At 48.3% G+C, this 10,894-nt stretch overlaps 2 pseudogenes; both read right to left on the reverse strand.

Moving 5' to 3' along the window:
- Positions 1–2,106: 2,106 nt before the first annotated feature.
- On the reverse strand, positions 2,107–2,472 carry LOC138993443 (transcription initiation factor TFIID subunit 10 pseudogene; annotated as a pseudogene).
- Positions 2,473–4,348: 1,876 nt separating this feature from the next.
- LOC138993444 (proline-rich protein 23C-like) lies at positions 4,349–8,295 on the reverse strand (annotated as a pseudogene).
- Between the last annotated feature and the right edge of the window lie 2,599 nt (positions 8,296–10,894).

The raw sequence follows: 10,894 nt of genomic DNA on the forward strand, positions 1-10,894 counted from the left end.
TCTGGGCTCTCTATTCTATTCCATTGATCTATATGTCTGTTCTTGTGACAGTACCAGGCAGTTCTGAGAACAGTGGCTTTGTAATACAGCTTGATATCTGGCATTGAGATCCCACCTACTTTGTTCTTTCTCAGGATCGCTGCAGCTATTCGGGGTCGTTTTTTCTTCCAGATGAATTTTTGAAGAGTTGGTTCTAGGTCTGTGAAATATGCCCTTGGTATTTTAATGAGAAGTGCACTGAATTTATAGATTGCTTTGGCAGTAGAGACAATTTAATGATGTTGATTCTACCAATCATTTCAGCAGCGCTTGGCGGTGTGGGACTAACCAGCAGAAGAATTCCTGCTGGATGGTGACGGCTCCCGTGGGAGCATGATCCAGGAGAGCGCTGGGTTCCAGGCTGATGGGCGAGTGCGCCCCCTCTCCAGAGCCCAAGCGCGCCTCAGGGACCAGAGACACTGGCGGGACCGACCTGGGCTCGGGCTCGGGTTTGGGCTCCAGCACCGTGTTGACGCTAGACAGGGCACAGCCTTCAGCCATGACTAGCACTGAGGTGAGCGCGTCTACGGCCCAGGGCACCGGGGGGCCACCCCATCTTCAGGGCCCGCGGGCTCCTCAATTTGGCAGCACTCGGCTGGCCGGGGTCCTCCGGAGTCCGGTTCACACTGGGGTGCAGCATGGGAGCTGAGGCTGAGGAGGTGGCTGCCTAACATCCCAGTGGCGCTGCGGGCGGTGCTTCTGGAGAATGGCAGAGGGCGAGTGTCACTCACTGTCTGCAACTGGGGGGGGGGGGGGCGCGGGCTTGGTGAAGCGTCTGGCGCCCACACCCGTCGGGCGCAGGGGGCAAGTCCACTTGATCAGCGGCCTAGCCAGGTTCCAGCCAGGTACTCCAGCGCCATCTATGTCCAGGGACCGGGTCTTGGCGAGATCTCTCCCCTGAAGGCTTGCTTGGTGAACATGGTGGATGACCAAGACAACAAGCCTAGGGCTGAGAATCTTGGCAGAGTAGACTGTGCTTTCTTTTATAGCTCCAGAGCGTGTTGGGAGGAGCCAAACCAGCTGCCCACCGGCTCCACCAATCAGCCACCCCCAGGAGTGAAAGCGTCACCGGTAGGGCCTCATGTTTCAGGTGGGGGCGCACATGCCCCAAGGGAGGCCCCGCACGGCATGCCCCTTCAGGTGGCATTCACCCAAAGGATCGAAAGGAAAGATTCTGCTGAACATGGCTGCACCTGACATTCATTCCTCGAAGCGAATGGGCCAGGAGAGGGTGGGGTGTTGTTGTGGGTGGGTGGTGGGCGGTGGTAGACCGGAGACGCAGACACACCGAATGTAGCTGGCCTTGGAGGTCATGGGAGGCAGAGGCTGAAGTTGATGTGTATAAAATGTGTATGGTTTTGTATATTAGCGAGCCCCTTGCTTGTCCTTCCCTGCTCAGGTCAAGTCCAGGCACAGGGCTCTGGCTGCAGGAGGGCGTCTTGCCTAGGCGCTTCTCGACCAGCACAGGGCGGGACGTCCTTGCCCTGGCTGGGTCATCTGCTCCACCTCCCAAAAACCCACAATGCTCCCTCTCTGGATGGATGGTCAGAGACCAAGTCCCTGCCAGGCCACGTGGGCTTGCCCAAGCGTCTGTGCATTGAGTTGAAAGGCTCGATTGATGTCATTTCTAAGAAATGCGGTTTTATTGATTTGTTTGTTTGTTTTTAAGGTGGGGTTTTTTTTAAAGGAGGTTTTTATTTATTTATTTTTTGTTGTTTGTTGTTTAAAAAAAAAAAAAAGAAAAAAACTCCCTCATTGGCCAGAGGACCCCGCCAGCTCCCCCCTTGGTAATCAGTGAGGGATTGCAGCCCTTTCATCCTTAAAACAGGCCTCTCCGGGTCTTGGGAGCAGGCCCCGGATGGCGCCGCCAGCGGCGGGGCGAAGCCAACAGGGGCCTTAGAAAACGGGCTTGCAAACCAATTAAAAATCCCTGTTGTGTAAGGAACTAGCCAATCAGAATAGACTAGACAGGAATGACGATTTTATTTCTGTCCAAATAAAGTTTATTATGAAAACAGGCCGGTGTGGGGGATTAGGGGGCAGACAAGTACATATAGGTTGGGTGGCTCAGGTGAAATAGGGCGGTGTGTTCACATCGATGCCATACTTGCTGAGGGCAGCGGCCAAGTCCTCCATGGTTCGAGTGTACTTGCCGGAGCCACGAGAGGCGGTGCCCTTCGTTTTGCACAGCTGCAGTGCATCGTTGGCAATATCTGCGATGAATTTCTGGGCAGCTATGGAGAAGAGCCTAACTATGCGAGGGTCTGCAGCTTCTAAGCCAGCGTGGTTCAGGTAGAAACGAGTCACCGGATCTGGGACGGTAGGTGTGTAACCTTCCAGCTGCCCCAGAAAGTCCAGCAGGTGTGTGCTGGACACCACTGGCTTCACGCCTCCATTGGCCGAGCTCGGCAGCATATAAACCCCATTAGACATGGCCCCCTCATGCGGCTCGCATCCAGCGGTTGTTGGAAAACCTGGCGTGGCTGGGGGGCCTTTGGCATTATTTGATTTTCCCAGGGCCCGTGAGGAAGACGGGTCTGCTTTCGCATCACTCTTCTTGCGCAGTGCATGGGAAACCTGCACAGACTCCAGCAAGTGCCTCTGGAGGCCGCTGCGAGGCCTTTAGATGGCCTCTTTTGGCAGCTCAGGATGACTTCTCTTCCCCTTCCTCTTGGGAATAGCGAGCTTCTCCTCTGCCTTTGTTGGGGTGCCAGCCCCGCCGCAGCCTCCCCACTGGCTCTGGTTCAGCTGAGTGACGTCGTCCACAGACATGTTCACTTTGTTGGCCATTGCGGGCGCGGAGTCGGCCTGGGATCGAGGCAGCACTTCAGCTCGGCCGTCCGTCACTTCTCGCGCAGCGCAGGAGCTGTTCCTGTGCGGCCTCCAGAGGTTGGGGTCCGAGCCAGCTTTCTCATCCTTCCTCCTTTGGCCCAGTGCATGGAGAGCCTGCGTAGACTCCAGCAAGTGCATGTGCAGGCGGCTGCGAGGCTTTTGGATGACCTCTGGCGGCAGCTCAGGATGACTTTCTGTTCTCTTCATCATCTTGGGATATGGCTAGCTCCTCCTGTGCCTCTGTTGGGACCCCAGCCCAGGCGTTCCAGGCGTTCCCAAAGGCGGGGACAGAGCCGGCAAAGACGAAACGGCACGGAGACGGCGTTCAGTTGATCAGCAGCCTAGCCAGGTGCTAGCCAGGTGCTTCAGCGGCTTCTATGACCCAGGACCGGGTCTTGGCGAGACCTCTCCCCTGAAAGCTCCCTTGGAGAACGAGGACGACGACCACGACCACAAGCCTAGGGCTGAGAAGCTCTGCAAAGAAGGCCCTGCGTTCTTTTATAGCCCCAGAGCTGGTGGGAGGAGCCAAATCAGCTGCCCGCTCGACCAATCAGCCGCCCCCTGGACTGTGACAACTGTGAAAGCATCACCTGTTGGGCGCACATGCCCCCAAGTTAGGCCCTGCGAAAGTACTGAAATAAAAGGTTCTGCTGAACGTGGCTTCGCCTGGCATTCATTCCTCGAAGGAAATGGGCCGGGCGTGGGTGGGGGATGAGGGGGGGTGGGGAGGGGGCGGAAGGTGGTAGCCCAGAGACGCAGACACACCGAATGTAGCTGGCCTTGGAGGTCATGGGAGGCAGAGGCGGAAGTTGATGTGAATAAAAGGTGTATGGCTTTGTATATTAGCGTGCCCCTTGCTGGTCCTTCCATGCTCAGGTCAAGTCCAGGCACAGGGCTCTGGCTGCAGGAGGGCGGCTTGCATTGGCGCTTCTCGACCAGCACAGGGCGGGACGGCCCCGCCTGAGCTGGGTCATCTGGTGGACACCCGCCCCGCCACGCTCCCTCCCTGCATGGCTGGTCAAGCCCCTACCTAGAGACCAAGTCCGGGCCAGGCCACTTGGGCTTGCCTAAGCTTCTGGGCATTGAAAGGCTGGATTGATGTCATTTCTAAGGAGGGTTGTTTTTTTTTTTAAAGAGTTTATTTTTTTTAAAGGTTTTTATAAGGAGGGTTATTTTAAGATTTTTGTTTGTTTGTTTGTTTGTTTGTTTTCAACTCCCTCATTGGACACAGCACCCTACCAGCTCTCCCTCGGTAAGCAGTGCAAGACGACGTCCTGGCTTAGCTCCATGCACGCACGGACTTGCCGGTGCTTTACCTGGTGGTGACCATTGATCGACAATTCTGCAAAGCAGCCTGCATCAAAAGAGCATCTGTCTTTATTCATTGTTTTCACATGTGTGGTAAACTCACAACAGCTATCAGAATCCCTTCTCCTGGTCCTCAGCCCCTTGAGGAGGGATTGCATCCCATTCATTCCTAAAACAGGCATTTCCAGGCCTTTGGAGCAGGCCCCAGAGCATGCAGCCAGGGGCGGCGAACCCGAGGACCTGGACTGGGGCTTGGGGACAGAGGTAGAGTTTGGAGCGGTGAGCTTGGGAAGGGCTTCCACAGATTGAAGCTCAGGTTGGAGTAGGGCCCAGGTGCGTTTCTCTCTGGACTAGGCCTCAGGGGTGGAGGCCATGGCCCTCGGATGGGGCCGTGTGGGAGCAGTGGGCTGCCTGACCGGGTTCCAGTGAGCCAGCCTGCAGGGAGCATCAAGGGAGCCTGGAACCAGGACGACACCTCCTCGTCCTGGTGGGGGGCCTCTATTGGGAGGGCGATGTGTGGGGTTGACGTGCAGAATTCCTGCTGGATAGTGATGGCTCCTGTGGGAGCATCATCCAGGAGAGTGCCGGGTTCCAGGCCTACGGGCGAGTGCGCCCCCTCTCCAGAGCCCAAGCGCGCCTCAGGGACCAGAGATACTGGTGGGACCTATGTGGGCTTGCTTTGGGTCTCCAGGACCGTGTTGACACTAGGCAGGGCACAGCCTCCAGCCACGACCAGCACTGAGGTGAGCGCGTCTACGGCCCAGGGCACCGGGGGGCCTTGCAGGCTGGGTGCCATCCCGTCTTCAGGGCCCGCAGGCTCCTCAATCCGGCAGCGCTTGGCGGGCCCGGGTCCTCCAGAGTCCGGTTCACACTGGGGTGCAGCATGGGAGCTGGGGCTGAGGATGCGGCTGCATCCTATTCAATTCCTAGAGTCGCCATGTCCCTCTGCCACCAAAGAAGGGGGTTACAAGAACAGAGAGGAATCCCCTGAGAGTCCAGATGCCAGGAGTCACAAATCAAGGTGGCCGTGGGACCCCTTTCCATCTGGGGGCTCTGGGGAGCTCCTCGCCTGCCTCCACCAGCTGCTGGTGGCCTCTGGCATCCTGCTCTCGGAGCTAATATACAAAAGCATACACATTTTATTCACCTCAACTTCAGCCTCTGCCTCCCATAACCTCCAAGGCCTGCTTTGTTCGGTGTTTTTGGGTCTCCGGTCTCCCCCTTCCCACACTCCTCCCTCGTGGCCTCCTTTGGAGGAATCAACACCAGGCATCGCAGCCACGTTCAGCAGAAGGAGAGAGAGAGAGAGAGAGAGAGAGAGAGAGAGAGAGAAACAGTGATGTGAGAGAAACATGAGTTGGTTGCCTCCCACCAAAGCACCCTGCCCAGAGCCAGGATAGAACCTGGTCAGTGCAACCACGCGTGTGCCGTTGACCAGGATTCCCTTGTGACCCCGAATGGAACCCTCAGCTTTCCATTGCATGATAGGACCTCTCACCTACTGAGCCACACCTTCAGGGTTCTGTTTTGTCTTTCAATTGGATCTTGTCATCTGTTTATACTGGAAGAGCTTATAGCCAGTTAAGGGTGCTTGCGATGTTATGGTTTACTGAGTGTTTTGAATTCCTTTCTCACATTTCTCGCTTGCCTCCCATAGACTTTCGTTGTGTGGTTACCTGGATTGTTGACTTAGGACAAATGAACAGCCTCTCCTTACAGTGGAGGTTGAAAAACCAAGAGAAACACACACACACACACACACACACACACACACACACACACACCCCAAACCACCCCCAAGGTAAAGCTCTACCTCACACCACACTCCATCACTGCTAGATGTATTCAAGGACAGTTGACAACTTGGATAGCAGAGACAGTGAACAGGGCTTCTATAGACTTACATGTCAATTCTTAAATGAAGCATGTGGTTAAGGTCATTTTAAGTTTTTTTTTTTCTTTTTTTTTTTCTTTTTTTTTTTTTAGTAAATTCATTAGGTTTAAGGGCATCCGTTTGCCACGGATGGAAAGCACAGACAGATATGTGACAGGCAACGATAAGCACTGAAATAGTCCTTAAAATCCAGAAATTCTACTGATTAAAAAAATACAAATGGGACCGAAGTTTGTAACCATTCATTGCCGAGAAATAGAATCAATTGCAATGAATGACGAGAAACGAGCAAAGAAAAAATAAAATAACCTCCCCCCCCCAACACTCTTCATGGGTCCTGGGTCCGAGGAGTCCGCACAAGAGGCGACGGTGAAGCACGCCAGGCATCGCAGCCAGGTTCAGGAGAATGTTTCCTTGAGATGCTTTTGGTGAATGCCACCTGAAGGGCGGGCACATGTGGGGGCCTAGCCTGGGGTATGAGCGTCCCCACACTAAACCTGACCTCCAATGGGTGACGGCGATTCATAGCCATTTTGATGTCATAGCCATCGTAATGTCATAGCCATTGTGATGGCGTATCCATTGTTATGTAATGGCCATTATAAGGTCATAGCTATAGTGATGACATAGCCATTGTGATATCATAGTCATACCCACTTTAAGGTCACCGCCATTGAAAAGTCATAGCTACTACAATGCCACAGGAATTGCATCGTCAGATGTCATAGCCATCATTACCTCAGAACAATTGTAACGTCATAGCCACTGTGATGGCATAGCCATTGTAACTTTGTAGCCTTTGTGATGTCATAGCCATTGTCACGTCATAGCAGTTGTAACATCATAGCCCTTGTGGTATCATGGTCATTGTGAAGTTATATCAATTGTGACTTCATAGCAATTGTTATGTCATAGCCATTGTAATGTTATAGCCATAATGGCATAGACATTGTGACATCATAGCCACTATAACATCTATTGTAGAGTCATAGCTATTGTAACATCTTAGCTATTGTAATGTCTTAGCCAGTGTAACATTGCATCCATAGTAATGAAATAGCAACTCTAGTGTCATGCCATTGTGCCTTCATAGCCATTGTGACATCATAGCCATTGTAACTCATAGCCACTTTAATGTCACAGCCAATGAAACGTCACAGCTACTATAATGCCACAGGCATTGTACCATCATAGCCACAATAATGTGATAGACATTGTAACGTCATTTTTTTTGGACATCATATCCAACATAAAATTGTAGCCATTGTGAGGTCATAGCAACTATAATGTCACAGGCACTGTAAAATCATTGGCACCATAATGACATAGACACAGTTAGGTCACTGCAAATGTAATAACATAGATGTTTTAACGTCATGGCCATTCAAAGGTCATAGCCATTGTGATGGCATAGCCATTGTGATATCATAGCCATAGTAATGTCATAGCCATTGTGATGGCATAGTCATTGTGACATCACAGTGAGTATAACACAACATATATTGTAATGTCATAGCCACTGTAGTTAGCCATCATGACGTCATAGATATTGTGATGTCATAGCCACGATAATGTCACAGCCATTGTAACATGATAGGCACTATAATGTCATAGACATAGTAAAGTCATTGCCACTGTCTTGTCATAGCCGTTGTGACGTCATAGCCATTGTGATGTCGTAGCACTTGTGATGTCATAACCATTGTAACATCAAAGCCCTTGTGGTATCATAGTCATTGTGAAGTCATAGCAATTGTGACTTCATAGCAATTGTGATGTCATAGCCAGTTTGATGTCCTAGATATTGTAATGTCATAGCCATTATAATGTCATAGCTATTGCAAAATCATGGCCATTGTGATATCATAGCCATTGTAATGTCATAGCCATTGTGATGGCATAGCCATTGTGACATCACAGCGACTATATTATCATAGATATTATAATATCATAGCCACTGTAGTTTCATAGACATTGAAACGTCATTTCCATTGCTGTCATTGCCATCCTGACACCATAGACAATGTGACGTCATAGCCACTATAATGTCACAGCCATTGTAATACTATAGGCACTATAACGTCATCAATATAGTAGAGTCATTGCCATTGTATTGTAATAGCCATTGTGACTGCATAGCAACTGTAACATCATAGAGATTGTGAACTTATAGCCATTTTCAAGACCTATCCATTGTAATATCATAGCCATTTTACCGTCATTGCGATTGTGATGTCATAGCAGTTGAAATGTCATGGCCACTGCAGTGTAATGACAATTGTGACGTCATAGCCATTGTAATGTCATAGGCATTGTGCCGTCATAGCCACTGTAACCTCATAGCCACTTTAATGTCACAGCCATTGAAACGTCATAGCATTTGTAAGGTCATAGACATTGGAAAGTAATAATATTTGTAATATCATAGCCATTGTGTCGGCATAGTCATTTTCAATATAGCCATCATCATGTCATAGCCATCATAACATCAGAGCCATTGTAACTTCATAGCCACTGGGACGTCCTACCCACTATAGTGTCATAGCATTTATAAAGTCATAGTCATGATAATATCACAGCCATTGTAACGTCATAGCAATTGTGACGTTGCAGCAATTGTGACATAGCAATTTTAACATCATAGCTGTTGTGACATCATATAAATGTGAAGTCATATCAAGTGTGTCTTCATAGCAATTGTGATGTCATGGCCATTATCAAGTCATAGCCATAGTGATGACGTAGCCATTGTGACATCATACCCACTTTAATTTCATAGCCATTGAAAAGTCATAGCTACTACAATGCCACAGGAATTGCATCGTCATAGCCACAATAATGTCATAGCCATTGTAACGTCACAGGCAACATAATGACACAGACGTACTTAAGTCATTGCAAATTTAACATCATAGCCATTTTGATGTCATAGCCATTGTGATGTCTTAGCCATTGTAACGTCAGAGTCATTATAAAGTCATGGCCACTCTGATGGCATAGCCATTGTAAGTAGATAGCCACTGTGATCTCATAGCCATTGGAATGTCATAGCCACTATGATGTCATAGAAATTGTGATGTCATAGCCATTGTAATGGCATAGCCATTGTGATGACATAGCCATTGTGACATCACAGCGACTATAACATCATATATATTGTAAGGTCAAAGCCACTGTAGTTTCATAGACATTGTTATGTCATTGCCGTTGACTTCATAACCATCATGATGTCATAGACATTGTGATGGCATAGCCACTATAATGTCACAGCCATCGTAACGTGATAGGCACCACAATGTCATAGAGATAGTATAGTCATTTCCACTGTCCTGTAATAGCCATTGTGACGTCATAGCCATTAGTATGTCATAGGCATTGTGACGTCATAGCCATTGAAACCTCATAGCCACATTAATGTCATAGCCATTGAAATGTCGTAACCTTTGTAATATCATATACACTGTAAAGTCATAGCATTTGTAATATCCTAGCCATTGTGTCGGCATACTCATTGTCATCATAGCCGTCGTCATCATGGCCATGAAAACATCAGAGCCGTGTTAATGTCATAGCTACTATGACATCATAACCACTATAATGTCATAGCCTTTGTAAAGTCATAGTCACAATAATATCACAGACATTGTACCTTTATAGCCATGGTGTCCTCATAGACATTGTGACATCATAGCCACTGTAACATCATAGCCCTTGTGATATCATAGTCATTGTGAAGTCATGTCATTTGTGACTTCATAGCAATTGCGATGTCATTGCCATCATGACGTTACAGCAACCGTGACGTCCTGGCCACTATAATGTCACAGCCAATGTAATATCTTAGGCACTATAATGTAATAGACATAGTAAAGTCATTCCCACTGTATTGTCATAGCCATTGTGACGTCGTAGAAATTGTGACGTCATAGCAATTGTAACATCATAGCCTTTGTGATATCATAGTCATTGTGAAGTCTTATCAATTGTGACTTCATACCATTTGTGATGTCATAGCCACTAAAACATCATATCTATTGTAAAGTCATAGCTCTTGCAATATCATAGCTACTGTAATGTCATAGCCAATGAAACATCATATCCATAGTAATGGCCTAGCCACTCTCGTGTCATAACAATTGTGCCTTCATAACCCATTGTGATATCATAGCCATTGTAACCTCCAGCCACTTTAATGTCACAGCCATTGAGACGGCATAGCTACGATAATGCTACAGGCATTGTACCGTCATAGCTACAATAACGTGATAGACATTGTAACGTCATTGCCTTTCTGACATCATATCCATCGTATAATTGTAGCCATTGTGAGGTCATAACCACTATAATGTCAGAGAAATTGTAACATAATTGGCACCATAATGACATAGACATAGTTAAGTCACTGCAAATTTAAAGTTATAGCCATTTTCACATCATAGCCATTCAAAGGTCATAGCCATTATGAAGTCATAGATATTGTTAAGTCATAGACATTGCAATGTCGTAGCCATTGCGATGGCATAGCCATTGTGATGGCATAGCCATTGTGACATCACAGCGACTATATTATCATATATATTATAATATCATTGCCACTGTAGTTTCGTAGACATTGAAACTTCATTTCTTATGGCCATTGTTAAGACATAGCCACTGTAACACCATAGCATTTTAGCATCATTACGATTTTGATGTCATAGCAGTTGAAATGTCATAGCCACTGCAGTGTAATAATAATTGTGAGGATATTGACATTATAATGTCTTAGGCATGGTGCCGTCATAGCCACTGTAACCTCATAGCCACCTAAATGTCACAGCC

This window comes from Myotis yumanensis, unplaced genomic scaffold (assembly GCF_028538775.1).
Source record: "Myotis yumanensis isolate MYYU_CA2020_CCGP unplaced genomic scaffold, mMyoYum1.0.hap1 SCAF_15, whole genome shotgun sequence".
Lineage (NCBI taxonomy): Eukaryota > Metazoa > Chordata > Mammalia > Chiroptera > Vespertilionidae > Myotis > Myotis yumanensis.